The sequence below is a fragment of the Garra rufa genome, chromosome 19, assembly GCF_049309525.1.
Source record: "Garra rufa chromosome 19, GarRuf1.0, whole genome shotgun sequence".
Lineage (NCBI taxonomy): Eukaryota > Metazoa > Chordata > Actinopteri > Cypriniformes > Cyprinidae > Garra > Garra rufa.
This window is the reverse complement of record NC_133379.1, coordinates 8,691,616-8,707,709: the sequence shown is the minus strand read 5'-3', so window position 1 is coordinate 8,707,709 and position 16,094 is coordinate 8,691,616.

The window sequence follows — 16,094 nt, the reverse complement described above, 5'->3', positions numbered from 1 at the left end:
CCTCAGTCAAAATTATGTTCCAAGAGGTCGAGGAGTTTCACTTCAACCCACAAGCAGCAACAGTATAAAAGTAGCCAGAATCTGTGGGAAAGCCACAGACTTGGCAACACTGTTTTTGATTGTGATTTTTAACTAGATTTTTATCAAATTTCATTTTATTTTTTACTATTTTTTTATTTCAAATTTTTTCATACATATTTTATGTACTTATATCTGTGTTACATAATTACATAATAATAATAGTAATAGTAATATTGCAAAATGTTATTACAATATAAAATAATGTTTTTTTTATTTTAATATACTTTAAAATATCATTTATTTCTGTGATGCAAAGCTGAATTTTTATCAGCTGTTACTCCGGTCTTAAATATTACATAACCCTTCAGAAATCATTGTAATATACTGATTTATAATTAGAATGATCAATTTTTGCAAATATTTTTTGGAACCTGTGATTCTTTTTTTCAGGATTCTTTGATAAATAACAAGTTAAAAAGAACAGCATTCATTCAAAATATTAATCTTTTCCAACAATGTAAATCTATGCTATATTTTTTTTATTAATTTAACACATTCTTGGTAAATAAAAGTATTAATTTAATTAATTTAATTTCTTTCAAAAAGAAAAATTTACTGACCCCAAACTTTTGAGCAGTGGTGTATATTGTTAGAAAATCTTTCTATTTTAAATATGCTTATGTTGTTCTTTTTTTATCTTTTCAGAATCCTGAAAAAAGTATCACAGATTCCAAAAAAATATTAAGCAGCACAACTGTATTTAACATTGATAATAAATCAGCATATTAGAATGATTTCTGAAGGATCATGTGGCACTGAACACTGGAGTAATGATACTGAAAATTTAGCTTTGTATCACAGAAATAAATTACATTGTAAAATATATTCACATAACAGTTATTTTAAATAATAAAAATAAAACAATATTATATAATTATAATATAATTTCACAATATTAGTTTTTTCTGTATTTGTGATCAAATAAATGCAGCCTTTATGATTATAAGAAACATCTTTAAAAAGCATTAAAAATCTTACTGCATGTAAGCATTAAAAATCTTTACATGTATGTATATATATATATATATATATATATATATATATATATATATATATATATATATATTGCTTATATAAACCGTTTTATAAAAGCAATAAGGTGCTGTATTGTGAATAAGCTGTGAATTATTCACAATATAGCACGGCCTGTCACACCTTATTATTTGCATATAATTAAATCATTTAATAATAAATCCACCTCACCCCTTTCGTAACAGAGGTGAGGCATTATAACACATTCCCTACACAAATGAAATATGATGAAAGAAGTTATTTTAAAAAACTGGAAAGAGTTTTGGTGACTATTGATTTTCACTGCAGGGCAACATGGACATTTCTCAAAATCTCTTCGTTTATATTCAACAGAAGAAGTCAATTTTAAAACAAGTGAATTTTCTTGTTTGAGTGAACTATCCTATCAACACAGCTAGATTAGCCAGACACAAACCCTTCAAACACAAAAGCATCGTCACACCTTAGGATGCATTTCCTGCTGCTGTGCCACTCTGGTAACCATGCCGACCACACAGATGGCCAATCCAATCTATTCCAATCAGAGCCGTGGCCTCCGCCACTCTTGCAAGGAATTATTAATAGCCGACAACCCCAGAGCCACATCAATCTCTCAGCAAAGCCATCATCAGCTGAGCTCTCATAATCATCCGGCTTGATGAAGCTCCCGTCCGCGAGGCTCTCATTGGACGGACGGGCGACTCTCCACAGTGAAACACGACCTCACAGCATCTGGAGGTCATGCCTGTAAAGGCCCCTAGATCTTGCGAACAACCTCTCTCAACTGTGTGAGCGTGTCTGATGGTTTTGTGTATGTCTGAATGATGACCTCTAGGAAAACTGCGTGCCAGTTCAAGTCACACCGCAATCTGCTGCGATAATGAGTTTCAGTTTTGCCGCTGGCTTTGTATTTAATCTACATTTTATTTCTGGAGTGTTTCAGTTTTTTCTGCTTCCGTTAAAATTGGCAGTGGATGGATATATGAATGGATTTTCGACTGACCATCTACTGTTATAGTCAATGTTATTTTTTATAGTATTATTTAACACATGTTAACGCAAAAGAAATTCTACAATTTTATTTTAAAGTCAGCATGAAATTGAAGTTCTGTTTTCAAAAGACTCAGATCTGCTTCCATCCTATTCATTTTTAATATTCTATTTCTCTTAGATGTACAGTACTTCACTATAGGGAAGAAAAGATCTGTCACACTACAAAAAAAAGCTTTTCTTACTTAGATTCTTTGTCTTGTTTCCAGCAAAAATATCTAAAAATTCTTAAATCAAGAAGGATTTTCCAGACAGGTAAAACTATTTTCTTGTTTTCAGAAAAAACAAGTCAAAATGAAGCGAGTTTTTGATTAGAACAAGAAAAAATTATCTGCCAATGGGTTCTGTTATTTCAAACAGAAAACAAGATTATTTTTCTTACCCTATTGGCAGATTATTTTGCTTGTTTAAATTTTTAAAAGTAAATTTTTTTTTTTACTTGTCTTGAAAATCCTTCTTGATTTAAGAATCTTTAGATGTTTTGGCTGGAAACAAGACAGAAAATCTAAGTAAGAAAAGCATTTTTTGCAGCGCACTACTTCAGTCAAATCATGACTTTATCATCAGTTTAACTGCCATTTGACATAACATTCAATTTCAAATTAAAGTGATTCGGGGTTACAGTTAATAACAATCTATTATAGAAGCACGTTTCCGCCACAGAATAAAAATGTAAAAAATGGTTATTGCGACTTTTTATCTCACGATTCTGACGTGATATAAACTCGCAATTCTGAATTCTCAGAATTGTGAGATATAAACTTGCAATTGTGAGTTATAAAGTCAGAATTGCGAAATATAAAGTCACTATTCTGACTTTTTTTCTCGCAGTTGTGAGTTTATATTTCACAATTCAGACTTTTTGGCAAGAAAAAATTTTAAAGGGAAAAAAGACTGATATGTTCACAGAATTGTGAGTTTATATCTCACAAATATGACATAACTTGCAATTGCGTGTGTAAAGTCACAATTGCGAGAAAAAAAGGTCAGAATTGTGAGTTTACATCTTAGAATTCTGACTTTATTTCTCAGAATTCCAAGTTTATTTCTCAGAATTTCAAAACAAACTCACAATTTTGAGTAATAAAGTCAGAATTCTGAGATATACTTTATAACTCGGAATTGTGAATTTATATCATGCAATTCTGTGAAAAAAAAGTCAGAATTGCGAGTTTGTATCTCATAAATCTGACTTTATAACTCACAATTCGGTGTTAAAAGTCACAATTGCAAGATATAAACTAAAGATAAAAAATATCAGAACATCTCGGAATTCTGACTTTATTTCTCATAATTGCAAAACAAACTTGCAATTCTGAGAAATAAAGTCACTTCTGAGATATAAACTTTATAACTCGCAATTGTGAATTTATATCATGCAATTCTGAAAAAAGTCAGAATTTAATTTATATCATGCAATTCTGACTTCACTTCTCAGAATTGTGAATTTATATCTCACAATTCTGACTTTATGAGTTTATATGACTTCATAACTGGCATTTGCAAGTTTGTATCTTGCAATTCTGACTTTATAACTTGCAGTTGCGAGTTTATATCACGCAGTTCTGACTTCATTTCTCAGAATTGCGAGTTTAAACTCATAATTCTGATTTTATAATCCACAATTGCATGTTATACGTCACAATTGCGAGATATAAACTATATCAGAATTGTATTTACATCTCGGAATTCTGACTTTATTTTTCAGAATTGCAAAACAAACTTGCGATTCTAAAAAATAAAGTCAGTTCTAAAATAGAAACTTAATGGGCCCTATTTTAACAATCTAAGCGTACAGCGCAGGTGCACTTAGGGCGTGTTCAAATCAATTCTGATTTTATAACTCACAACTGCAAGTTTATATCACGCAATTCTGACTTCATTTCTCAGAATTGTGAATTTATGTTTTGCAATTCTGATTTTATAACTCACAACTGCACGTTTATATCACGCAATTTTGTCTTTTTCTCAGAATTCGGAGATACAAAATCACAATTCTGAGAAAAAGGCAGAATTGCAAGATGCAAACTCGCAATTGTGAGAAAAAAGTCTTAATTCTGACATAAAAAGTCCAAATTACTGAAAACGGGCTTCCATAATCTACTAGTTTAAATACTGCTAATGTGCAAACAGTAACCACATCAGACTAATCTATTAAAAACAAGATAAACCAGTCTTTTTAGGCAAGTGCCAGTTATGGGTGTCATAAGCTAATAAATTATTTTAATATGACTGAATTTGTATTGTGATAACAATTTAAGAAAAGTTGCTAATCATAACATTTTCATTTTCACATTTCAAACAGTGAATAAATTATAGCCTATACAGAAAGCCAGTGAAAAACATAACTTCGATCTATCGTGATTTTAAGCACTCTCAAATGCCTCTGATTGGCTATTGCATTCCTAAGCTCATCAGAATCATGTGGGATTGGTTATAATGCACAAGCACAACACAGTGAAACAAAAAGAAATAAGAAAATGGTAAAAGAAATAAGGTACAACATGAGCAGATCTTAATTTACTGCTGCAATCAACACTTTCTATCAATTTCCACTTTGTTAGCAACAGACGTAATAGATATAATTTATTGGTGCAGGGGCATTTTTGTCCAATTTTGTGGCAATTTTGTCCCAATACTGGATGACCACATCATGAATTTTGGACTGGATGCATCCTCCTGTGATGGTCTCTCAATGTCTATGGGGGTTATGGCCCTGGTACTTTTGGTTTGAAATGGGAAAATGTAATTTATTCAGGTGACCTTTTCAAACGGCTACACAAATAAAAATGTTCTTCAATTTTTCTGGGACAAAATTATACTGTTTCCTTAGAATGACAGGGGAATACATTTTCATTCCAGGGCCATAGCAAGAAACTCCAGGACCTTTTTTGCTCCAGAATATTAAATATATGTTAATGTTAATTTATTGGTCTTGGTGTACTAGATCTGCTTGCTGCTGAGCAAATATGCACTCACTACTGCCAACAGATACACAGACACACTGCAGTGAGCATGTAAGATATGATGCTAATGTATTAATAGGCATACACAAATCTCGCTGTAGATCTAGACAGGTGGAGCTGGGGGAGGTGGAGGTTTTCAGAAGAACTCTGATAATGCACTGCAGGACCACCTTACAGCGAACACTGAACTAGACTATTTAAATGTTGAGCAAGGAATCTTGAGATATTTACACACACACATACACTGGAAGTCAAAAGTTTACATACACCTTAAAGAATCTGCAAAATGTTAATTATTTTACTAAAATAAGAGGGATCATACAAAATGCATATTATTTTTTTATATTTAGTACTGACCTGAATAAGATATTTCACATAAAAAGACGTTTATATATAGTCCACAAGAGAAAATAATAGTTGAATTTATAAAAATGACCCTGTACAAAAGTTTACATGCACTTGATCCACAGATTTTTTTTTTCCTTGTTCATGAGCCCCTTGTTTGTCCTGAACAGTTAAACTTCCCACTGTTCTTTAGAAAAATCCTTCAGATCCCACAAATTCTTTGTTTTTTTTAGTATTTTTGTGTATTTGAACTCTTTTCAACAACGACTGTATGATTTTGAGATCCATCTTTTCACACTGAGGACAATTGAGGGACTCATATGTAACTATTACAGAAGTTTCAAACACTCACTGATGCTCCAGAAGGAAACACAATGCATTAAGAGTTGGGGGTGAAAACATCTGAACAGAATGAAGATGTGTACATTTTTCTTATTTTGCCTAAATATCATATTTTTTCATTTAGTACTGCTCTTCAGTGGCTGCAGAAGTTCCTTACGTTTCCTTAACATTCAGGGTAATGCATTGTGTTTCCTTCTGAAGCATCAGTGAGCGTTTGAACCTTTTGTAATGTAGAATTTGTGGGACCTGAAGGATTTTTTTTGAAGAACACTGGAAAGTTTAATTGTTCAGGTGTATCGTTAAAAAAAAAAAACACAGCTGTGGATCATTCAGGTAACAGCACAGTATTAAGAATCAAGTGTATGTAAACTTTTGAACAGGGTCATTTTTATGAATTCAACTGTTTTTTTTTTTTTTCTTTTGTGGTCTATACATAAACATTTGTGTGAAATATCTTATTCAGGTCAGTACTAAAACTAGCCCTGGACCACAAAACCAGTCTTAAGTAGCACAGGTATATTTGTAGCAATAGCCAAAAATACATTGTATGGTTCAAAATTATAAATTTTTCTTTTATGCTAAAAATCATTAGGATATTAAGTAATGATCATGTTCCATGAAGGTATTTTGTAAATGTCCTACCATAAATATATCAAAACTTAACTTTGATTAGTTATATGCATTGCTAAGAACTTCATTTGAACAACTTTAAAGGAGATTTTCTCTATATTTGGATTTTTTTTTTTTTTTTTTTTTTTTTTTTGCACCCTCAGATTCCAGATTTTCAAATAGTTGCATCTCTGTCAAATATTGTCCTATCCTAACAAACCATACACCAATGGAAGGCTTATTTGATTGACCCCTTATGGTTTTGTGGTCCAGGGTCACAAATAAAAACATGCATATAATCCCACTTATTTTGGTAAAATAATTAACATTTTGCAGATTCTGTGAGGTGCACGTAAACTTTTGACTTATATTTTCAACTGTATATAAACACCACCTGTTACAAAATTACACACCGTCAAATTAGAATTCATTACTAAGGTTGTATAGGGTTAAAAGGTGTAGTGTATGTTTGTGCATCACCTGCAGCAAATTATTTCATTTGTCAACAGGCAGTTGCTCTTTCCACTAGTTTGTCTTCATGCGAGGTGGCAGAGTGGATATTTTTCCTCTGCAAATACAGTGCTGCAAACATTTTGAATAGTAATTATCTCAGTCTGTGAGAACAAGTATGAACGTGATATAAAAATCTGTCTTACTGCTTGGGGAGAGAGTGAACAAGGAGCAAGTTGCCTTGGCAACCGAAAAGACTTGTATGCTCATTCAAAGCGGCAAATTAGATTTTTGTGGCCAACTGGGTTCGTTTGCACAGACTTCACCAGCTGATGAGCTTCTATTACTGCTTGTTCAATATCTTTTGAGATGTCAAAAGGAAATCCAATACAGAAGCCCTGTGACTTTGTGTGGACTGAATAGAGAAAGACAGGCAATGTTCTATATTTGTCAAGCTTGATAATCTTGTATCCACTTTCATCTGTTCACAGGCTCCGATGGATTGAACAATAAGAGCAGGAGCCACGAATGGTGTCCACACAAAGCAGCGTGCAATAATTCACATCATCTTGGAATCCTGTTAATGCCTTGGTACACAAATGAAGCCTGCTATGTTACAGGTTACATAAGGTGCCATTTGACCATTTGCTTTGAACTCATGCTAAATTGCTAATTTTGTTCTTATGTCTGAATTATGGCATGGAAGCTTAGAGCCATTTAATGTTTTCAAAGGTCATAATCTAATTAATCACCTCCAGAATTTGATTGACACTCTAATATAAGGATGAAGCTTGTAAGACTTGTTTCTAAACATTTTAATCTGACACATTTCATACGGATATGTCTTCTAAACCGCATTTGCCATGCAATTATGCTTTTTATGAACGCTTCATTGCCTTTATGTATTTATTTATTTATTTTATATTCGTTCAGCTATACATACTGTATACTCTGATTATGATGAATTAAATAATAATTCTATGAATAATTCTTTGAATTCTTTATTTTAGTTTACATAACCTGTATAATTAAATTTTTCAGTGAAACATAATATAGGAGATATTTAGCAGAATGTTGACACTGCTCTTTTTCTATTATTTGTTAGTATTTATTTTATTTATTATATATAGATTATAGGTTTGAAATTAACTCCCGCCATAACTCAATGCGGGTGAAAATTTGAAAATCAATCTATTTATATGCATTAAGAACAATCACATAATTCAAGATATGGGGCAGAAAATGAATATATCTATATCATTTCACATAGTTATAATATCACACAAAGAGTGCAGTTCTTCTTAAAAAATCAGCATGTTTACAAATGTAATATTGATTTTATACAGTTCAATAAACAGCTAGATAAAAAGTTTGTCAAAACAAACTTTAAGTTGGTTTGAGAAAGCCGTACCAGAAAGTTTGAAAAGTTTAAAAAGTTTAAAAAGAAGTTTAAAAAGTTTAAAAGCAAGTTGCTAGTATGTTTTTAGTTGTTTTAGCATGATTAGCAAGTTACTAGCATGTTTCTAGCATTTTGCTAGCGTGACTAGCATGTCACTAGCATGTTGCTAGCATGATAAGCAAGTTACTAGCATGCTGCTAGCATGTTTAGCAAGTTACTAGCATGCTGCTAGCATGTTTAGCAAGTTACTAGCATGTTTCTAGCATTTGTTGCTAGCTTGTTGTTAACATGATTAGCGAGTGACTAGCATGTTGCTAGCATGATTAGCCAGTTCAAAAGTTTAAAAGCAAGTTGCTAGTATGTTTTTAGTTGTTTTAGTATGATTAGCAAGTTACTAGCATGTTTCTAGCATGTTGCTAGCATGACTAGCATGTCACTAGCATGTTGTTAGCATGTTTAGCAAAAGTTACTAGCATGTTTCTAACATGTTGCTAGCATGATTAACAAGTTACTAGCATGTTGTTAGCATGATTAACGAATTACTAGCACATTTCTAGCATGACTAGCTTGTTAGCATGATTAACAAGTGACTAGCATGTTTCTAGCATGACTAGCATGTCACTAGCATGTTGCAAGCATGATTAGCATGTTACTAGCATGTTTCTAGCATGACTAGCATGTTGCTAACATGATTCACGTGTTTCTAACATGATTAGCATGTTTCTAGAATGTTTCTAGCATGTTGTTAGCATGTTACTAGCATGTTTCTAGCATGACTAGCATTTTGCTAGCATGATTAGCGTGTTTCTAGCATGTTGTTGGCATTATTAGCAAGTTACTAGTATGTTTTTAGCATGACACTAGCTTGTTGCTAGCATGATTAGCAAGTTGCTAGCATGTTGCTAGCATGATTAGCATGTTTCTAGCATGACTAGCATTTTGCTAACATGATTAGTGTTTCTAGCATGTTGCTAGCATGATTAGCAAGTTACTAGCATTTTTCTAGCATGACACTAGCTTGTTTTTAGCATGATTAGCATGTTACTAGCATATTTTTTGCAAATATGATTAACAAGTTACTAGCTTGTTTATAGCATGATTACCAAGTTGTTAGCACATTTTTAACATGATTAGCAAGTTACTAGCACATTTTTAGCATGATTACCCAGCTGCTAGCATGTTTCTAGCATAATTAATAAGTTGCTAGCATGTTAGCATGTTTCTAGCATAATTAACAAGTTGCTAGCATGTTAACATGTTTCTAACGTAATTAACAAGTTGCTAGCATGTTAGCATGTTTCTAGCGTAATTAACAAGTTTGCTAGCATGTTAGCATGTTTCTAGCGTAATTAACAAGTTGCTAGCATGTTAGCATGTTTCTAGCGTAATTAACAAGTTGCTAGTATGTTAGCATGTTTCTAACGTAGGGCAAATTCCAAATGGAAGTGCGCATCCCTACGCCCTACTCCCTCCGAAGGGCAGATCCCTTTGAAGTGAGTTCTTTTAAGGGAGTAGGGCATTTCTGTCTCTTTTAACCGTTTGGAACTCCCTTGGCGAAGGGAATGACTGACGAAATGTTACCTTGACAACGCTGCGCAAACGTGATCACTAACGGAAATCACTTCCGTGAAGTGACCATGGAATGTTCCCTTCGCTAACGGCCTTCTGGAAGGGCCCTTCGTGAAGGGATTAAGTTGCTCACTTTCGTTTGGAACGTCCCTACAAATGGCGTCCCCTTCTAGAAGTGCCCTTGAAGGGCGCAAAATAGCCGTTTGGAATTCGCCCGTAATTAACAAGTTGCTAGCATGTTAGCATGTTTCTAGTTAGATTGAGTCTCAAGGGATTGTGGGAGTTTTGACAGTTGGAGTTTGAATAGTGTTGGCTCATTTGAACATTCCGTCAATGTAAGTCTATGGGATTTTCCCCAGTTTTAAATTCAATTTTTGGAAAACTGAACAGTCCGAACAGTTAGAAAAGATACAGCACACCCAGTGAGATCAGTAAGAAGATCTGGGCTGAGTTTGGAGTTTGTAGAGTTAAAGCTCTAGAAGGAGGAGCAGTCAGAAAATGTAGTCTCAGAAGAAGAAGAAGTTTAAATAGCATTTCAGTAAGCTGGCTTTCTCAAGCCAACTTAATAAGAGACTGACCTATGTTTTAGACACTATATTGGCTGTTTTTGCTCTATTTCTCCAACAAAAATCATTCCAAACACAGCCACAAGCACTGTTTTGCATCTCAGAGCAACATGACGGTGTTTCTTTCCTGAATGAATCAACCGTTTAAATGATTCAGTTCAATCTCAATGACACACTTATTAACAGTGACTTACTGCCACCTACTGGCAGGTTTAATTTCACATTTAAAGTATCTTTTCATTTTTTAAATAATTCCAAACATCAGTATTCAACATTTTTGCTCTATTTCTCCAACAAAAATCATTCCAAACACAGCCACAGCACCGTTTTGTGCCTCAGAGCAACATGACGGTGTTTCTTTCCTGAATGAATCAACCGTTTAAATGATTCGGTTCAATCGCAATGAATCACTTATTAACAGTGACGTACTGCCACCTACTAGTGGGTTTAATTTCACATTTAAAGTATCTTCATTTTTTAAATAATTTCAACCAGTATTTAACTTTTTATGTTTAAAAAATATCAAAACATTATTTATGCATTTGTAACTGCAGGTTAAAGCATTCCATGTCCCTCTGGGCTTCATTAAACAGTGTGTAAATACATCTAAATGGCACTTTGGATGCAACTTCTGCAAAGATGAATTTTGTTGATACTGGTTTCATTTGTTTGCTAACAGCCTAAATGTATTCTTATTATAACTGACTGATTAAACGTAAAATTTTCACTCAAAAGATGATGCACACTTTAAAAAAGATTTATTTATAAAGGATTTATAAAGGTAAAAATCAATTAAACTTATTGGAAAATATTAATTTCTATCACTGGCCACACAGAATATCAAAGAATTCAGAAATCAGAAGTCCTTGCACAATAACACATTCCACATAATATTGTCTAATTATCTTTATCAATACCGCTATCGATAAAATCCCAGAAAATATTGAAATATATTGAAATATTATTTTTTTGTCAATATCACACACCACTAGTACTGACTTTTTATTGGCTAGTAGAAGTTATGAATGGCCAGTAACTTGTATGTAAAAATGTATGCATTATTCATTTATTTATTTATGGTTCCAAAGAAAAAATAATGGCATACAGGTTTGGAACAAGTTCAAATAAATAATGTGAAAGTTTGTTCATTAACTTTTTATTAAAAAGTTTTTGTGTTGCATTATCATAATTATTGCCATTGTTACTTTTATGAGTTATAATGGTGGTATAAATATGATTATTATTTTAGTTTATGCTTACATGAATTAATAATGTATATGAAAGTTTTCCTCTCAGCTGTTTCAGTTTGTTTTGTTTTGTTCCAGCATTAATGTGAGGGGAAAAAAAATATTTCTTAAAGAGACAGACCAAGCTTGAAAATTGTGAAGTGTAGACAGAAGTACAAAAAAAAAAAGGTTAATTTTATGTATTATATACTACAATACACATTTAACCTTGTCATCCATGAGCAAAGTAAAATTAAAAAGACTTTAATAAATCAAAACTGTTAAAAGACGCAGTAATGTCACTGATTTATAATATGTCGCCATCTTGTGGCGTAATATATTTTGGACATTCAGGTCATATGACAAGCTTAATGAGGTACAAATAATGGCGAAAAGGCGACTAGATTTAAAGCAGATAATTTGAGAGAACTAGCTCTAAATCCAATGGTTATCCCCTATGGACGCAGAATGCAGCACTTAATATATTCTGAAATGAAACATGAATATGTGGACACGCTTCAAGTGTTACATATCTGTTGCTATTATTATTATTAACACTGTTAATATTGTGAGTGATACAGACACATGGTCATCCACTAATGAGGGGCCACAGGGGACATATTTGTTACATTTCCCCTCATCAGTGTCACCATGGTTCCTTCTGTTGTTGCTTGGCAACCGTTTCATCCTGCAATTGAAGCAAACATCAAAGACTCCATGATTTAAAATCACCCAATTACACAATGGGATAATTTGAGATGAAATATTAAGTGATAGCCTTTCATTATTCCCTTTCGTTATCGCAATTAATCCATCGTAATCAAAAGTAATCACGCTCAGACGATCCTTCAAATAGCCAGGACAATTCGCCCTTTTTAAAAAAAATGTTCCACGGTCACCATAGTCACCTACAATAAAGGGGAGACTGGGATGAGCTCTAACAATGTCACTTTAACCACTCAGAAATGACCTACAGGGACTACCAGCCTCTTGAGATGGCAGCAGAAGTTTAAAAGTATAAATGATTTATAAGAGAAAAAAAAAAGCATGGCTTATTCATTTGATTTGTGATGAATGTTTAATGATCTATACTGGTATCATTTGAATCACCAGGTTATCTTGTTTAATTATAAATAATATAGTGTTGGGTTGTAACTGATTACATGTAATCTAGATTATGTAATTAGATTCCAAAAATTAAGTACTTGTAATTAGATTATAATACATTTTAAAATACACATTATCGGATTACAGTTACTTTTTTGTGGATTACATAATTACAAATTATTCACACAATGGCAGTAAATTGTTCATAATTTATAGATTCTCCCTGTTTATTTTTCCTCTTTTACATTTTTTTCCCTTTGACCTAAAATACTTGAAATTCCCCTGAGATTTAAAGTTAATATGTGACCCTGGACCACAAAACCAGTCTTAAGTAGCACGGGTATATTTGTAGCAATAGTCAACAATACATTGTATGGGTCAAACTTTAATCAATCAATTTTTCTTTAATGCCAAAAATCATTAGGATATCAATTAAAGATCACGTTCCATTAAGATATTTTGTAAACTTCCTACAGATATATCAAAAATTAATTTTTGATTAGTAATATGCATTCCTAAGAACTTCATTAGGACAACTTTAAAGGTGATTTTCTCAATATTTAGATTTTTTTTTGCACCCTCAGATTCCAGATTTTTAAATAGTTCATTTTAAAAAAATTTACCCTTATGACTGGTTTTGTGGTGAAGGGTCACATATTTTCAGTAAATACATTTGCGAGTTCTCTGATGTCGGTTAATAGTCGTTTTATTCTCTTTTGACAGGTTATGTCAAAAGTAATCTAAAAGTATTCCAATAGTAGTCAGAATACATTGCGCAAAATAAATAAACTTGATTAAATTACTGAATACAATTTTCAGCATGTCATTTGTATCTACAATTTCTAAGTAGTAATATAACACAAGCTATTTAAAAATAGAAATATCATTACTGAGCATAGAGGAAGCTTCTAAAAGCTTCTAATGTACTTCTGGACATACAAACATTAAACAAATTGTACATGCCTGTAATTAACACAGTTGTGAAGGTTTACCACACACACACTGTCTGCACTGTAAAAAAAAAAAAAAAAAAAAAAAAAATCTGTCAAATTTACAGTAAAAAAAACGGCAGCTGTGGTTGCCAGAATTTTATTGTAAAAAAATATAGTAGCAAAGTTTTAGATTTTACGATTTAACTTAAATTTACATTTAAATACCGTAATTTTATTAACTGATATAATGTTAATATACCAACCTATTGAAGTACTGAAATCTGTTTTGTACCTTTGTAATACACTGATAACCACCAAAAGCAGGTGGTGATGAGTGTCATGAGTCTGGTCTGTGTTTTCTGTGTCTGTGTTTAAGGACTTTTATTTTAGTTTCATCTCCAGGCACTAGATGGCTATATAAAAGGAACTCGTCCACATAACATTCGATAGGTCGGCCTTTTTGAAAAACTGAACAAAGAACACTCAGAGGGTCGCACAAAACACCTGCTAGATCCATTTTCGGTGGGTTGTTCTGTATCGCTGCGGAGAAGAGGCAAGATGAGGTGAGGATCTACGTGCAGGAGTTTATTGAAAATCCAAGAAAACAACAAATAATCCAAAATGGGTGAAACATGGAAACCAGACACAAACAGAGAGCAACCATTACAGACATCTAACAACCCACAAAGCACAGAGAAAACACAAGGACTATTTATACACAGGGCAGAGGTAATGATCTAATTGGTAACCGTGGTAACTAACGAGGAGTGGGTGTGGTCAAATGAGTGTCCATGGGGATAAACAAGGGAGCAGAGTGGCAGGGAGACAGTCAACAATGGGGCACAGAAACTACAAAATAAAAGTCCTTAAACACAGACACAGAAAACACAGACCAGACTCATGACAATGAGAAAGTCACATGATGAACCAAAGCCCATCACAAGCAGCTTTTTAATACTAACATATATAGAAGGTGCACAGTGTCATTCACACAAACACTAAACACCTTCATAACACACATACAATACTGAAATAATGCAATAAACATTCATTTAACAACATTAGATGTCAGATAAAGCCCTAATTTACACATCTGATAAGAAAAAAAACTAAAAAACTAAGTTATTTCAACAACAACAAAAAAAAACATAACATTTAAAGTAATGCAGGGAATTTTGGAAATGTCAATTTACAGTTATTCACTGTAATTTTTTTAAACTTTTTATACTAACATATACTAACGTAAAATTACATGCAATGTCCAGTTTTTACCGTATTAGGTAGGGGAACATACCGTCAACCATTTGACAGGTTTTTAATGTAGCATTTTTACAGTATTTTACCGTTAAAGGGGTCATCAGATGCCCATTTTCCACAAGTTCATATGATTCTTTAGGGTTTTAATGAAAAGTCTATAATATACTTTGGTTAAAAATTCTCAATAGTAGTGTAAAAAAAACACCCTTTCACCTTGTCAAAATCAGCTCTGCAAAATTTCAGCTCATTTTAAGACACGGCCCCTTTAAATGCCACCGAGTTCTGCTCACCCTGGCCCTCTCTGGGATTATGTTTACTTAAGCTGCATTTAGCCGCGTTTATCGGCGAAACTTGCCAACAAGCACATTATTAAGAAAGGCCATTTGCAAAGATGCATAAAAACTGTTATACTCACTTCTGCTGTGGGTGAAGCTGCATCAGGAACGATTCGCATGAAGATAGATGAATATGTAGATCAAGATTGGCGCTTTCCATTTAAAAATGAAAGTAACGTTAAACCTCTGCATCTTCAGCGGCTCAGATGTCTGTAATAAATGACTACTGCCATGTTCTTTATTACATCCAACAACAGAACACCTCAATCGCTCAATTAGAGTCTTCCTTTGCACCTGAGTCACACAATGGCAATTGTATTTGAACTGTTTCAGCTCGGTGAGGGCGGGTCTAAGGTAAAACGCTCATGTCAATCAAATGTGTTTCGTCACACCGACAAGAAGCTAAGAATGAACTGATTTTAAAAAGGGGATATTACTTTTAAAGATTAAAAAAAATACCACTGGGTGGATTTTTATCATTGTAGGGTGGTTGTGTACAAAAACTGCCAACACACATTAATGTTCAAACAACATGTAAAAGTTAGTTTTGCACCCGATGACCCTTTAAAGTCGCTGTCATTTTTTACAGTGTGGTTTTTAAACACTCTTAAAAATAAAGGTTCCAAAAGAGTGTTTTTGCCGTAAGAACTATTTTTAGTTCCTCAAAGAACCTTTCAGCAAACAGTTCTTAAAATAACTATTTTGAAGAACATTTTAAAAGTCTAAAGAACCTTTTCTGCATTTGAATGGTTCCATGGATGTTCAAGGTTCTTCATAGAACCATTGATGCCAATAAAGAACCTTTGTTTTAAGAGTGAAGTTGAAAGCCCTTGTTTTATGTGTTTTTAT